The sequence below is a fragment of the Mandrillus leucophaeus genome, unplaced genomic scaffold, assembly GCF_000951045.1.
Source record: "Mandrillus leucophaeus isolate KB7577 unplaced genomic scaffold, Mleu.le_1.0 Scaffold130, whole genome shotgun sequence".
Classification (NCBI taxonomy): Eukaryota; Metazoa; Chordata; class Mammalia; order Primates; family Cercopithecidae; genus Mandrillus; species Mandrillus leucophaeus.
The window spans coordinates 2,313,870-2,329,856 of record NW_012101255.1 but is presented as its reverse complement, the minus strand read 5'-3'; the positions used below and the strand labels follow the sequence as shown (position 1 = coordinate 2,329,856).

At 39.3% G+C, this 15,987-nt stretch overlaps 1 long non-coding RNA gene across 1 annotated transcript in view; it reads left to right on the top strand.

The window, feature by feature from the left end:
• LOC105534089 overlaps positions 1 to 15,987 on the top strand; it is a 125,210-nt gene that overhangs the window by 101,046 nt on the left and 8,177 nt on the right. The window contains exons 2-4 of the long non-coding RNA XR_001005208.1: positions 6,312 to 6,660; positions 8,681 to 8,744; positions 10,300 to 10,419. This is a non-coding gene — a long non-coding RNA (uncharacterized LOC105534089). The remainder of the gene's footprint in view (positions 1 to 6,311; positions 6,661 to 8,680; positions 8,745 to 10,299; positions 10,420 to 15,987) is intronic.

Below are 15,987 nucleotides of genomic sequence, written 5' to 3'. Positions count from 1 at the left end.
ACATATTTGGGTGGTTTTCAGGTTTCAGCTATTATGAACAAAGCTGCTATGAACACTTTATTGTTGTTGAGACAGGGTCTCGCTCTGTCACCCAGGCTGGAGTGCAGAGGTGGGATCTCGCCTCACCGTAGCCTCAACCTCCCGGGCTCAAGTGATCCTCCTACCTCAGTCCCCCGAGTAGCTGGGATTAGAGGCGCGTACCACCATGCCTGTCTAATTTTTGTAATTTTTGTAGAGATGGGATTTCACTATGTTGCCCAAGCTGGTCTGGAACTCTTGATCCACCTGCCTCGACCTCCCAAAGTGCTGGAATTACAGGCATGAGTCATTGCGCCCAGCCATGAACATTAATACATAAATATTTGAGCAGACATATGTTTTCACTTCTCTTGGGTAAATAGGAGTGGGAGCACTACACTATGCAGCTTATGTATGTTTAAGAAACTGCAAACTGTTTTTCCAAGCTGATTGAATTTCTAACAGAAATGTATAAGAGTTCCAGTTGCTCCACATTGTCAGTCTTTAATAGCCATCTGGCAGGTGTGTAGTCATATCTCATTGTGATTTTAATTCATACTTTCCTAATCATTAATCATATTGAGAATCTTTTTTATATTTATTTTCTATTTCTATATCTTCTTTTATAAAATATCTGTTCAAATATTTTGCTCATTTCTAATATTTTAATTAAGTTGTGAAGATTCTTTATGTACACTGGGTATCAGTCTTTCATCAGATATATTTATTACACATGTTTTTCAATATGTGAGTTGCCATTTTAGTTTCTTAGCACTGTCTTAACAGAGCAGAAATTTTAATGCTGATGAGGTCAAGTTTACCAGTTTTTCATCTTATGATTCATACTGTATGTGTCTTATCTAATAAATCATTTTCTACCCAAATATTGGGAAGATTTTATCCTATAAAACTGCCTTATCTTTAAACTTGCTCCTTCACTTCATTACATTGTACCACTTCAATGTACCTTCTTTTAGTCTGTTTCTTTTTCTGGATCCTCTCTTGTTTCTCTCTCTTAACCATGGATATTTTCAAATTTTTTATCCCTTTGATTATCAAATATTGCATGCTCATCAAAGATTTAGAAAGTAAAAGAAGTGAAGAAATAATAATGTTACAAGCACTAATTTTGAGTACAGTATCTATTGTGTGCTAGTTAGATGGTAGTAGATAATTAGGAGAACAGGCTAGAAGCTAGGCTGCCTGCCCCTGAATTCTATTTCTACCACCTTATAGTTGCATGGTCTTGGATAGTGTTTCATTCAGTGAAGAATTCACAAGACTCAGCAGCAGTTTGTACTAGGATTTTCTGTAGCAAAGGATACAGAGCAAAAGCATCAGGAAAAAGCATCAGCAAAAGCATCTTTAGAGTCCAGAGAGGTCAGGCACAGGCTTCCACAGTTATTTTTCATCCAAGGCCGCACAAGAGTGACCTCTCTGGCAGGGAAATTCAGAGACATGGGTGAAATGTCTCTGCCCAGGGAAGACTCTTTGAGTCTCAGGGTCTAAGGTCTTTCTACAGAGGCTCTTAGCATAGGAACATCCTGCTACACAATCTACCATGGCAACCAAAATCCAGGACCCAACAATGAAACCAGGTGCACATCAACAACCTTGACGTTAGTGCAAGGCAACTTGACAAGCAAGTAAGACATGGTCCATTGATCAGATGTATAAAGCAAAATTATCAATTATAACATGAAGAACTCTCTCAGGGCCACATTCCTAAGGGTTGACGAAGGGCCAATCATGGTTCCTTTGGAGAGAGCAAGGAGTAAACCACTAGACCTGCTCTGTTCACTTTTTCCTCTCAAGTCGCCTCTCTAAAGCCTTACTTCTCCCTATCTGTAAAACGGGAAGATAAATGTACTTTTTTCATAGGGTTGTTGTGAGAAGTAAGTAAAGCTTTCAGCATTATTTTTGGCTCATCTTTTTTGCTCAATAACTATTCACTATTAATAATATTAAACATGTTCCTCCTCTATGACATAAGGATAATGGTACCTGTCTCACTGGTTAATGCAAGAATAAAATATAGTTCTAGTATATAGAAAATTGGTTCAAGGCTTGGCCCAAAACAGGAGCTAAAATTCCTAGTAATTTTGCTGCCTCCTATAACCCCATTATCTAGAAGAAAACATGATTAATATTTTGCTATATATGCCTTCCACTCAACATATTAACAATTAACTTACATGCTTTTTCAATAAAGCAGTGAAAACATCACACCTTTTTCAAAGCAGACACACACAATTGTCTTTTAAATGGGTGATGGCAGCAGAATCTGTGGAAACTGCCAAGTCTGAAGTGCCCAGGAGGCCGCAGCCAATGCTGGAAGGTATACAGCTGTTGCAGCCACATGAAGCAGGACCATCACTCAGCCTCCTCTTCCTCCCTGGGGCTGTGAATGTTTCTAAGATTAGGATCTGTGAACAGGTGCTCCCTTCACTTTCCCTCTTTCATCCAACAAATGTTTTTTTTTCTGCATAGAAAACACAGTTCCAGGCACTGTGGAACAAGAGCTGCAGAGTCCTGCTCCTTATGGAGATTGTGAAATGCGGCAATGACTGGAAAATGTCAGTAGCTCAGGCAGGCCTCTGGCTTTTTGAGTAATAGAAGCCTCTCAACCTTGGAGTCCACCGGGAGGTTGTCAGTCAAAGCACTTACCAGGGCATGCTCAGTGCGAACACCCTCAGAACAATACTTTCTGGTGACCAAGATTTTAGTGCTGATAATGCACATGGCCGCCTTCTAAAGGAAGAATTCTTCTCCTAGGAAAGACAGAGTAACACAGCTGTTGATAGGCTCGCTGTTGTCTGTGGTTCACTAGGTATCAGCAGTCTCCTTTTGTTTGTTTGCTTCGTGAATGAACATGATTTTTTTGGCTCAGCTTCCCCCAAGCCAAATCATTAATTATTGTTCATATTAACTTGAAAAGCCAGAAAAAAAATAGCTTCATTGTGACCTTTAAAAATGTGTCTCCTGCTTTTGCCTGATTTCATATGAGAACACCTATTTTAATTTAGGTACCTTTAAATTGTGTATGGTGTTTTTGGAATCTACCTATTGGATAAAGCTCGAAATGAGTGAATGATTCTGGTTTTTTACTTCGGTTTTTTTCCTCACATAGTTGAAGTTATACTGTGTTCAATATTTTAAAATTGTTACCAATTACTTCAAGTCCCAATCTTGGTAATGGTTCACAAGTAGTTTCCCATGTCGTTAAAATTTTCTTTTAAATATTTAGGTGATTTTGTTGGAGCACAACAGAGATTCCTTGTACCCATGAAGTATCCTCTTATTTTTTTTTTTAATTTTTTTTTTTTGAGACGGAGTCTCGCTCTGTCCCCAGGCTGGAGTGCAGTGTCACAATCTCGGCTCACTGCAACCTCCACCACCACACCTGGCTAATTTTTGTATTTTTAGTAGAGACGGGGTTTCACCATGTTGGCCAGGCTGGTCTCGAACTACTGCCTCAGGTGATCTACTCGCCTCAGCCTCCCAACATTCTGGAATTACAGGCATGAGCCACCACGGCTGGCCTTTTTTTTTTCTTTTTGAGACAGAGTCTGCTCTGTCACCCAGGCTGGAGTATAGTGGCATGATCTCTGCTCACTGCAATCTCCGCCTCCTGGGTTCAAATGATTCTCATGCCTCAGCCTGCCGAGTAGCTGGGATGACAGGCGTGCACCACCATGCCTGGCTAATTTTTGTATTTTTAGTAGAAATGGGGTTTTACCATGTTGGCCAGGCTGGTCTCGAACTCCTGACCTCAGGTGATCCACCTGCCTCAGCTGGGATTACAGGTGTGAGCCACCGCACCCAGCCTAGTATCCTCTTGATACCAGAAAAGGCCTTCCAGCTTTTATACCGCAATCCACAGGAAGAAATACATCATACACTGTGATGCTGTACACACAAACTGACACATACACATTGCTGAAACAGAAGTTTCATGAGACTGTACTTCCCCTTTCTACATGATATGCACTCTGCTATATTCTTTTTTATTCATTTTTTAAATTAAAAAAATGTTGGTCAAATATACCAGGTGAAATGAGTTATTACTCAATGTTTCTGAGCTTCCAAACTGGGGCAAAAGAGAGTCCATACCTCTCTGCCTTTTCTTTTTTCCCACACTCCATTTGTCTTGGTTGGTTTTCTCTGAAAGCAGAGCCGGAGGTAAGGATCGGGATGCTGGTTGTTTACTTGGAAGGTGATTCCAGGAAACAAAAGTGCAGAAGTGAGAACAGGGAAGAAATGGGAAAGAAGGAAAAGCTAAAACAAAGTGTGTTGTTGCACTAGTTGCCATTGGGCAATTGGGGTTCAATCCTACTGGGGAACTTCTGGGGATGTTGGGTAGAAGGCACCTCAGAATGGTGCTTCCAAAGGATGGGAGGTTGGGAGGTTTATTCACTGACTCTCATTTTCCATTGGTTGAGGTATCCAACCCACTCCCCAGTGTGGCTGCAGAGAAATGGAGAGATGAAAGGTGGGCCCTGCTGCGGACTATCATCACGAATGGCAGCCTCTACTTAGGCTCCACAGCACCATAAGCAAGCCAAGGGCCCATGATGTGGAGCACAAAGGGCAGCTGCTGCTTCCTCTGAGCAGGAAGGGGTGAACTCCAAGATTCCCTACCTAGAACACCATATCTTCCTTTTACCTAGACAGGCAATCTCGAGGTCTCATTTCCATGGCAGAGAGAAAGAACTTGAAGAACTGACTCTGCTAGGATTGGCCCTTAACCTATTAACACAGTTTAGAAAACTCTTCTATCAGCAGGGCCCGATGGCTCCTGCCTATAATCCCAGCACTTTGGGATGCCAAGGCAGGCAGATCACCTGAGGTCAGGAGTTAGAAACCAACCTGGCCAATGTGGCAAAACCTCGTCTCTACTAAAAATACAAAAATTAGTTGGGCATAGTGGTGAATGCCTATAGTCCCAGCTACTCAGGAGGCTGAGGCAGGAGAATCGCTTGAACCCAGAAGGCGGAGGTTGCATTAAGCCGAGATCAAGCCACTGCACTCTAGCCTGAGCAACAGAGCAAAACTTTGTCTCAAAAAAAAAAAAAAAAAGAAAAGAAAATTATTTTTTCTCAACAAAGCTGTTTTCCTGCCGTGGATTCAGACAGAAATTCAGACAGAAATTCAGACAGAAATCTAATTCCAGCTGAGGGTAGAAATGTTTTCTACCCCTCCCTTCCACTTATGCCCATTGTTGCCTCAGTGAGTGGGGGGATTTGAAAATATGTAAATAACTCTAAACCTAGTTCCAAACTATTCTCTTTCTTGCTTTAACTGGAACTTCTATGTATTTGTAAAATAAGATGGATATATCATAATTTATTTAACTACTTTCCTAATGTTGGACATTGAGTTTGTTTTCATTTTTTTGGTATCATACGTAATGTTATAGTAAACATCACTGTGCATAATTCTTTGTTTGGGTCTCATTTTACCAAGATAGACACCTCAGAGTGAAAATAGAAAGCTAAAGTTACAAAAACTATCAAAACTTTTAATCTATGTTGACCAATTGCTCTACAAAATGTGTAGATGTAACCAATTTACCCTCCCACCAGTCATGTGTACATATTGGGCAATCTCAAAAACATTTTTAAAATATTCTCAAAGTTGAAAAATTTAAAAACATAAAAAAGCATAAATCATCATCGTAATAAATAACCCATAATCCTGGCCCGGCGCAGTGGCTCACGCCTATAATCCCAGCACTTTGGGAGGCCGAGGAGGGAGATCACAAGGTCAGGAGATGGAGACCATCCTGGCTAATATGATGAAACCCCGTCTCTACTAAAAATACAAAAAATTAGCTGGGTGTGGTGGCGGGCGCCTGAAGTCCCTGCTACTCAGGAGGCTGAGGCAGAATGGTGTGAACCCAGGAGGCAGAGCTTGCAGTTAATTGAGATCACATCACTGCACTCCAGCTTGGGCAACAGAACAAGACTCCATCTCAAAAAAAAAAACGAAAAACAAAACAAAACAAAAAAACATAATCCTGAGACAGGCACTATCAACATTTTAATGTATTACATAACCGTATTCATTCATATATAATGTATATGTCTAATTTAATAACAAAATAGACATACCACATACAGAGTTTTATATTCTTCTCATTTAATATTATACTCTATTTTTTTAGAAGGATAATTTTAAATGGTTGCAAAATGTTTCATCTGTGTCAGTTAGGACTTGTGTTTGGCTGCTATTAACAGAGTTTGACTAGCATAAGCATATAATGGTTTATTATTTTTTTCTCATATAATGAGACATCTGGAAGGAGGCAGTTGTTGGCTTTGTTACAGTGGTTCAAGAATGTCAGAATTGCAGTCACTACAATTCTCCTGGCTTTTCTCTTATGGTCCCCAAATGACTTCTGGAGTTTCAGCCATCATATCAGTGATCAAGGCAGCTGGATCCAGGCAATTGGAAGTCCCACCCAAGGACTTCTGCTCTTATCTCATTGGTCATCTTTGCCTGAAAGGAAAGCTGTGAAATACGGTATTATTAATAAGCACGTTGCTGGCTCCAATAATATAGAGTCTTGTTAACAACAAAGAAGAGGAGAATGGAGATTGAGCAACCAGCAAGCAGTCTCAGCCACACCATCAAAATGAGGTAATATATTTATTTAACCAATCCCATATGGAGGGGTTTTCAGTTTTTTCTAATGTTCACCATTTTACCAATTAACATGATCAGCATCTCTGTACAAATATCTTTGCATCTTTTATTATTTCCTATTATTTATAAATTCCCAGATGGAATTAATAAATCAAATCATAGATTGCGAAATTGCTTTCCAGAAAGGTTCTACCAATTTACATTCTCACCAGCAACATATAAAACTGTTGGGCAGTCTTTCTGAGAGTCATTTATTGAACACTTGCTTTCTGTTCAACTCCAGATGGTCCCTTGTGATTCTTTTTTGAATATTAATATCATTCACAAATATTAGAAAATGCAATCAATCCTTAAATGGAATATGTCAAAATGGCAATTGCTGAGCACTATGCCTTTTATTTAATTAAATATACACCAAAAAATATTTCTCAGAGAATGAGCCTGCAAGGTGACAGACACATTTTGGACTCATATTTTCTTTTATGCTGACATTTGAAGAAGTCAGTCAATGAGATGGTTTTGATACCAATAATGACAGGGGACCACAGGAGAAAAGATGACAAGAAAGACCTATCTGAGAACCCAATAACATACCTAAAGCAATTTAAGATCTTTAAAGTTTAATATTAGAAGCTGTTATGGAAGATATGAATCTTAACACAACTATAGCTATTTTGCAAACCGATGCAATTTTAGCAAAGTTTGGAAACCCCATCTATTGAGTTGCATTCTAATGGAACTAATGTTAATAGAAACAATGTATGGCTAAATCATGGAGCTGGATTCCTCCACAGTTCCAAGCAAGAGTCAAATTTTGAGATATTTAGAGGTGTATACAGTTAGTATGCTCTTGAAAATTTATACTTTAAATAAATTTCTGGTAAATTAAATAGAAAATTTCAGTATATTTGTGGAACTCAACTGAAAATAACTCACAGTAGCCCCTGTTCAGTTAATGTAGTAGAATTAAAAAGTGATAGCAGGAAATGCTTTAGTAAAGAAGACCACTTTTTACACAAGAATAATCACCTGATTATTTGTGTCTTATGAGTTCGGTTCTGGACATCAAGTTTCTTTAAAACCAAGCAGGGCTTTAAGTTCTGTCAAAATTTCAATGAGCACTAGCTTTCCTTACCCAATCAAAGATGACAACCACTGGAAAAAGTTATCATTGCATGTGTGTTTTTAGAATTTAGAGTCTGTGTTACTACATAGTGCTGTGCATGGCCATCTGGGTCCCCAGAACATCATCACACACACAACTATTTTATGTGGAATGTAGCTTGACACTCTAGAGCAGATTTTACAGACCAAGTCTCCAGCCCAGAGAGCAAGGGCCATCAATTGTTCAGGAGGGAACAGTCTAATAGTACAGAGTTGCTTCCCACCTCCCTGTGGCCCAAGCAGTTCCAGAGTTTAACACTAGACCTGCTGGCAGGGCATGGTGGCTCACACCTGTAATCCCAGCACTTTGGGAGGCTGAGATGGGTGGATCATGTAAGGTCAGGAGTTCAAGACTAGCCTGGCCAACATGGTGAAACCCTGTCTCTACTAAAAATACAAAAAATTAGCCAGGGATGGTGGTGCACACCTGTAATCCCAGCTACTTGGGAGGCTGAGACAGGAGAATCACTTGAACCCAGGAGGCAGAGATTGCAGTGAGTTGAGATCGTGCCATTGCACTCCAGCCTGGGTGACGGAGCAAGACGCCATCTCAAAAAAAAAAAAAACAAAAAAAACCCCAAAACCTGGGCCTGCTAATAAGGTTTGATTAGTGTCCTCACCCAAATCTCCTCATCTCAGTTGTTATTCCCATAATCCTCACGTGTCAAGGGCAGGACCTGGTGGGAGGTGATTGGATCATGAGGATAGTTCCTCAATGATGTTCTTGTGATAGTGAGTTCTCACAAGATTTGATCCTTTCATAAGTGTTTAACAGTTTTCTCCCTCTCTCTCTTCTCCCCTCTTCCTCCCTCCTCTCTCTCTCTCTCTCTCTCACCTGCTACCATGTAAGAAGTGCCTGTTTCCCATTCTGCCCGATTTTAAGTTTCCTGAGGCTCCCCCAGCCATGCAGAACTGTGAGTCAATTAAATTTATTTTCTTTATAAATTACCCAATCTCAGGTAGTATCTTTATAGCAGTGTGAAAATGGACTAATACACCTTCATAGAATGGGAAGTCAATAAATACTTGTTTTACTATGGTACAACCCAAATACAGTTTATCTCCAAGTGATAGGATTATATGTGACTTTTATTCATTTTTGCTTTTCTGTGTTTTGTTAATTTCCCTCAAAGGTATATCTGGAGTATTTGTAACTAGGTAAAATAAAACAATTGTTTTTTCTAATGGCTGTGCACATAGCTGTACATTTGGAATATTCAAGATTATGGTTCCTAGAAAATTTCTGCTGACTGTTGAAGTAGAAAAGTTAGAAAACATTGTATCATAGTGAGTTGAGCATTGTTATTAAATATATTTAAACATTTGATATTTTATATTTTACATTAAAGGTAACCCTTGAATTCAACTTTTGTTTCTAAGTATATATTAGGTAATAAAGAGAGACTTAAAGAAAATTAGTAAATGAATCAATCAATTGAACTGTAATTCCCTGCTTGAAGTATATCTTTGAGTTCCTTAAAACTGTCAATAAGGATGACAATAATATGTAAATTCTATAGTCTTGTATTTTTTACTAACACTTTATTTATATAATTAACAATTCAGAATGTCAGATTAGTTGTTTCAGTATTTGTGATTTTTCTGTTAAGTATTTACTTTTATCAATACCTAAGAAAATTATATGAAAAACTCTGATAGATTCTCCTATTAAACTGAACAATTGCATATGGTTTAAACATTTTTCATGGCTTAGTTATAATATATTTAAATTCAGCTAAAATGAAATAAGCTTATATATGCAATCATGGTGTGCTGTCAATTCCTCTATCATTTTGTCACTACTCAATATTTCATTTTAATTTATTATTATTAGCTAACATTTGTCGTATGTTTACTATATACCAAGCAGCATGCAGTTGTTTTCTTTTTTTTTTTTTTTTCTTCTTTTTCTTTTTTCTTTTTTTTTTTTGAGACGGAGTGTCGCTCTGTGGCCCAGGCTGGAGTGCAGTGGCGCGATCTCGGCTCACTGCAAGCTCCGCCTCCCGGGTTCACGCCATTCTCCTGCCTCAGCCTCCCGAGGCGCCCGCCACCTCGCCCGGCTAGTTTGTATTTTTTAGTAGAGACGGGGTTTCACCATGTTAGCCAGGATGGTCTCGATCTCCTGACCTCGTGATCCACCCGTCTCAGCCTCCCAAAGTGCTGGGATTACAGGCTTGAGCCACCGCGCCCGGCCCAGTTGTTTTCATATACTATCTCATGTAGTTCTTATAATATTTCTATGATATATATTATTATCTCTGCCTTAAGAAACTGAAGCACAAAGATAGAAATGACGCATCCAATATTACACAGCTAGTTGTTCAAATGGCAATGTCAGAATTTGGACCCAAGTCCATACATACCCTAATTCAGATTTTAATCACTATGTTCTACTATTTCCCAAGTGATTTTGTATGTCTGTTTTCACACTAAGCTCATTAATAGCAAGGATTGTGTCTTCCTCTGCAGCTTTGGTGCCTGGCCCACAGGAAGGTTTCAGTAAATATTGAAATAAACTGAACTTATATTAAACTCTGGTGTCTAACGTAGGAAAAACAACAAGAGTTCTACAAAACTATTCCTTCATAAGCAATTTGCAGTTGTAGCTCACCTGATTTTTTTCCTGCTTTAAGCTAGTTTAAGAACTTATTTCCTAACCCTGTGGGGAGGTGGATGAAAGATACGAATAGTATATCACAAGTGGAGACTCTTAGCATATGAAAAGATGTTCAACTTTACAAATAGTAAAAGAAATGTAAATTAAAACTACAATGATGCCAGCCTGGGTGGCTCACACCTGTAATCTCAGCACTTTGGGAAGCTGACGCGGGTGGATCATCTGAGGTCAGCAGTTCAAGATCAGCCTGGACAACATGGCGAAACCCCATCTCTACTAAAAATACAAAAATTAGCCAGGTGTGGTGGTGCGTGCCTGTAATCCCAGCTACCAGTTGGGGCTGAAGCAGGAGAATTGCTTGAACCCGGGAGGCGGAAGTTGCTGTGAGCAGAGATTGTGCCACTGCACTCCAGCCTGGCAACAGAACGAGGCTCCATCTAAAAAAACCAAACCAAACAAAAAACTACAATGAGATAAGATTTCATAACAATCATAGTGACAGAAAGTAAAAAGTTTGGCAATGCCGTTGATGAAGTTGTAAAATAACACATAGTATTCTCATACATTTTGGTGGCAATGCAGAACGATACAACCCCACTGAAAGAAATTCATCAAAACCTAGCAAAGTATTTTTTTACCCTTTGATTCACAAATTCAACTTTTAAGAATTTACCCTAGGAGACTTCAGCTTCAAATTTACCCTTCAGTACCTGCTCTGGGGTAATGAACTGGACTCTTTAAGCATTTCTCCTCAACAGAGAGCACGATGTTCATTAACCTTTGTCAGTAGAGGGCACTGGAGGGACATTGCAGGAGAAATGGGGGCAATTTCTAGTTCTGGTAAGCTGCATTTTGCTTTTACTTCCCCTACTGCACAGCCTGTCAGTGGGGCAATGGCTGGGGTGGGAGTGGAGGCAGTAGAAGGACAGTGGTGGAACCAGGTGGTACCTGAGTGCTTGGTCCCTTAGCAACCTCCAATTCCCTGCCTAGGCCTAATGACCAGCTTGCTGTGGGCCTCCTGGTGGGTACACTAAGTGGCTCCAGGTGGGTCCCTGACCATCTCTGTGTACCTGTGTGCCTGAGGTTGTTTCCTGCTATGGCAAACTTTGGACCAGGGAACCCAGCAAATGTTGGGCTGTCTAGTAGGCTGCAACCACACCTTCTTCAACTAGGTTTTAACCTCATTAGGAAGGTGGGGGTTTCCTTTCCAGCTCTGTGCTGACTTTGGCACTCTCCCTAGGCCCTTCTTTTTTTTTTTTTTTTTTTTTTTTAAGATGGAGTCTGGCTCTATTGCCCAGGCTGGAGTGCAGTGGCACAATCTCAGCTCACTACAACCTCCGCCTCCTGGGTTCAAGTGATTCTCCTGCCTCAGCCTCCCAAGTAGCTGGGATTACAGGCGCCCGCCACCACACCCGGTGAATTTTTGTATTTTTAGTAGAGATGGGGTTTCACCATGTTGGCCAGGCTGGTCTCAAACTCCTGACCTCAGGTGATCCGACTGCCTCAGCCTCCCAAAGTGCTGGGATTACATGTGTTAGCCACTGTGCCCGGCTGACCCTAGGGCATTCTTTAGAACAGGGGTGGGCAAACTGTGTTCAAACCCCACAGTTTTCTGGCCAAATCCAGCTCCCTACCTGTTTTGTAAATAAAATGTTATTGAAATGCAGCCAGGTCCATTTATTTATGTGTTGTCTATACAGCATTGAATGGTTATGACAGAGAAAGTATGGCCTAGAAAGCCTAATATATTCACTATCTGTTCCATTATAAAGAAGTTTGCCAGCCCAACTTTAGAGTTCTCTTTACATCTTTGTATTATTGTATCATAGCTTAATAACTTAATATTAAATCTCTCCTATTTTAATTACTGCATGGTCTCTGTGTCCAGACTGATACTACCTCTAACAATACAAAAATACCTACACAGCATTACTTGCAATTGAAAAGGTATATAAACAACCTAAAATCCCTGGCATGGAGATTGGTTTAATAAACTATGATATCAATACAATAGAGTGCTCTGCAGCTAGGGAAATGAATTAGGAGATCTCTATGAACTGATACGGGGTGATTTTCAGGGTACGTGATCAAGTAAAAAAAAAAAACAAAATACAAAAGAATATATATGGTATGCCATATGAGTAAGAAAGCTTATTTCTTAAAAAAAAACAAACAAACAAAAAAACCAAAAAACATAGGAATGGCCGAGCAGGCATGGTGGCTCACACCTGTAATCCCAGCACTTTGGGAGGCTGAGGCAGGTGGATCATGAGGTCAGGAGTTTGAGACCAGCCTGACCAAAATGGTGAAACCCCATCTCTACTAAAAACACAAAAATTAGCCAGGTGTGGTAGCACACACCTGTAATCCCAGCTACTCAGGAGGCTGAGGCAGAAGAATCACTGGAACCCGGGAGGCGAGGTTGCAGTGAGCAGAGACCGTGCCACTGCACTCCAGCCTGGGTGACAGAGTGAGACTCCATTTCAAATAAATAAATAAATAAATAAATAAATAAATAAATAAAATGGATAAATAAATAAACCATAGGAAATATATACTAGAAATTAATATATTATTATCCGTAGATGGTGGATAAGAATAGAATGAAAGGAATAGAAGAGGAATTGATACTTCTATGAGTATATATTTTATATAGTTTTTATTTTAAAACCATATTAATGCTCTATAAATTCAAAAATAATATTAAATAAAAACAAGTATGAGAAAAAAATGCAAATTGAATGCAAACAGAAACCAATTAACTATATTTCAAATGAATAGCACATCTACATGGAAAATAAAATAATTCAAGTAACATTTGAATACAATACTTTGGCTAACTATCTTCAGTCAAAAAACAAACAAAAATAATAAAAACACTTAAACTCTGTTTACTAGGTTTTTTGTAGACCATAGTTACAGCAATTCTAAAGCTATTTTGTGTATTGTAGAACTAAGCAAACAGATACATACATGATGTGTTGGGAGCCAGGGTTCTCACTGTGGGAGAAGGCAGATACAAATACAAAATGAGTGAAGACAAAAAAGAATCTAATTTGTTGCACTGGAATGGGAATACTCTACACAGACAGACAGATAGACAGATATTTCCTAGCTCTGTCTTCTAAAAGAATCTAGAAGCAGTAATACTCAATAGCAATGAGCAACTAGTAACCAGATCTTGGTTTTTAAATACCACTCACACTAAAAGGAGTGAGGGCTTCTTGGAAAAATGCTGATTCCAGGGCTGGAGCAGTTAAAGTACAAGATGAGCCTGAAACATCATGTGCCAGAAAATAAGAAAGTGTTCAAAAAATTCAGAGAATCTGTCAAAAGACTATGGAAACTGCCCTTGAAGGGGCTTCTACTGGGAAAACTGGGAAAATATGAGCATCAAATAAACAATGATATTAATAGATTTTAGTCTATTAAGTTAAATATCTATTTATAGACTTAAAAATTGTGAGATGAGGTCTCATTGTGTCACCCAGGCTGGAGTGCAGAGGCACCATCATTGCTCACTGCAGCTACACTGCAACTTCAAACCCGGGGCTCAAGCCATCTTCTCACCTCAGCCTCCCAAGTAGCTGCGACCACAGACATGTGCCACCATGGCCGGCTAATTTTTATTTTTCTTGTAGAGACAGAGTCTCACTATATTGCCCAGGCTGGTCTTGAATGCACGGGCTCAAGCAATTCTCCCAGTTTGGCCTCCCATAGTGCTGAGATAACAGGCATGAGCCACCACACCTGGTCTATAAAACTTCTAACAGAAAACAGAAGAAAACCTTTGTGATATTGAATAGACAAAGATTTCTCATATAGGACAAAAAAGGAAAAGAATACAAACAACAACTATATGTGATCCTGGATTAAAAAAAAAAAGCTATAAAGGACAACATTGGGACAATTTGAAAATTTGAATATAGGCTGGGCGTGGTGGCTCATGCCTGTAATCTCAGCACTTTGGGAGGTTGAGGCGGGTGGAACACCTGAGGTCAGGGGTTCAAGACCAGCCTGACCAACATGATGAAACCCCGTCTCTACTAAAAATAGCGGTGGCAGGTGCCTGTAATCCCAGCTACTTGGGAGGCTGAGGCTGGAGAATTGCTTGAACCTGGGAGGCAGAGGTTGCAGTTAGCTGAGATCATGTCATTGCACTCCAGCCTGGGTGACAGCGTGAGACTTCCTCTCAAAAAACAAAAGAAAAGAGGGAGGCATAGAAAGAGAGAGAGAAAGAGAGAGAGAGAGAAGAAAGAAAGAAAATTTGAATATAAACTGTAGATCACTGTTAAATTTTGAATTTGATTATTTTACTGTGGATATGTAAAAGAATGTCTTTGCTATTAGGAAACTCATGCCAATGTATCTAATGGATAAAGGATCGATGTCTGGGAACTTATTCTCAAATGTTTCCACCAAAACTACTTCTATTACTACTACTGCTGCCACCATCCCCGCCCCTAGTAATAATAACAACAGCAGATATACAATAAATGTGGCAAAATGTTAACTGGTCAATCTAGGTGAAGGAGTGTCTGTGATTTCTTTTCATGGCTGCTTGTGGTTACTGGGTTGCATTAATAATCAGGGAATCTTGCAATAAGTGCACACCCTTTGCTGTTTATTGGCTATGGATTTATTCATTCCTTTATTTCCATCTTCTCAGGTGCTGGGCTAGGTGCCATCCAAATGTTACCCCATTTAATTTTCACAAAAATCTCGTGAAGTAGATTTTATTTCCTCCACTTATACATAGATGAGACAAATGAGGCTCAAAGAGGTGACTTGCCCAAAGTCGATGTCAGTAAATTATAAAGCAATAATTGCAACCTAGGACTTCAGGTTCAGTGTTCATTTCACATCAGTTCAGGCCTCAGGGGCCCAACATTGTGACCATCAACGGATGTTGCAGAATCAGAAAGCAAAACATAGCAGCTCTGAGAGGTTAGAGGAGAGGGCCTTAGAACACAGATTCTGTGGGAATTCAGCAATTAGAAAACATAGCTTAATAATGTTAGAACAAATGAATAAAGAGTTAATGTTCATATCACTACTTCCCTAAATAATCTACAGTTTTATATTATTTTCTTTTCATCAGGCTATAGGTTGCTTCACACATGTACCATTATTATTTACTGACCTAAATAAATATCCTCTACAAATATTAATATGCCTCAGGTTTTATGTGTTTATGTGTTTTTAAACATCCTATTGTATAGAAACATGAAGGAAACAGACAAAAAACAATTCCACTGATATTTTAAAAAGAAACATATGTATATGATTAAAATTTCCAAAATATTGTTTATTTTCTTTATTCCATTAACAAATACATTCCTAGAACATGCAGCCTATGACTTTCTTTTTTAGCAGCTGTAGGGGATTCCATTGTAAGGGTGTGGCTTGGGTGCATATGCATGTGTGAATGTGCATATGTGTACAGGTTTCCATGTGTGTTTATGTGTTTGTATAGGTTTGTATATGTATGTGTGTATAGGCTTATATGTGTGTATGTTTGTGTATGTATGTGAGTTTGT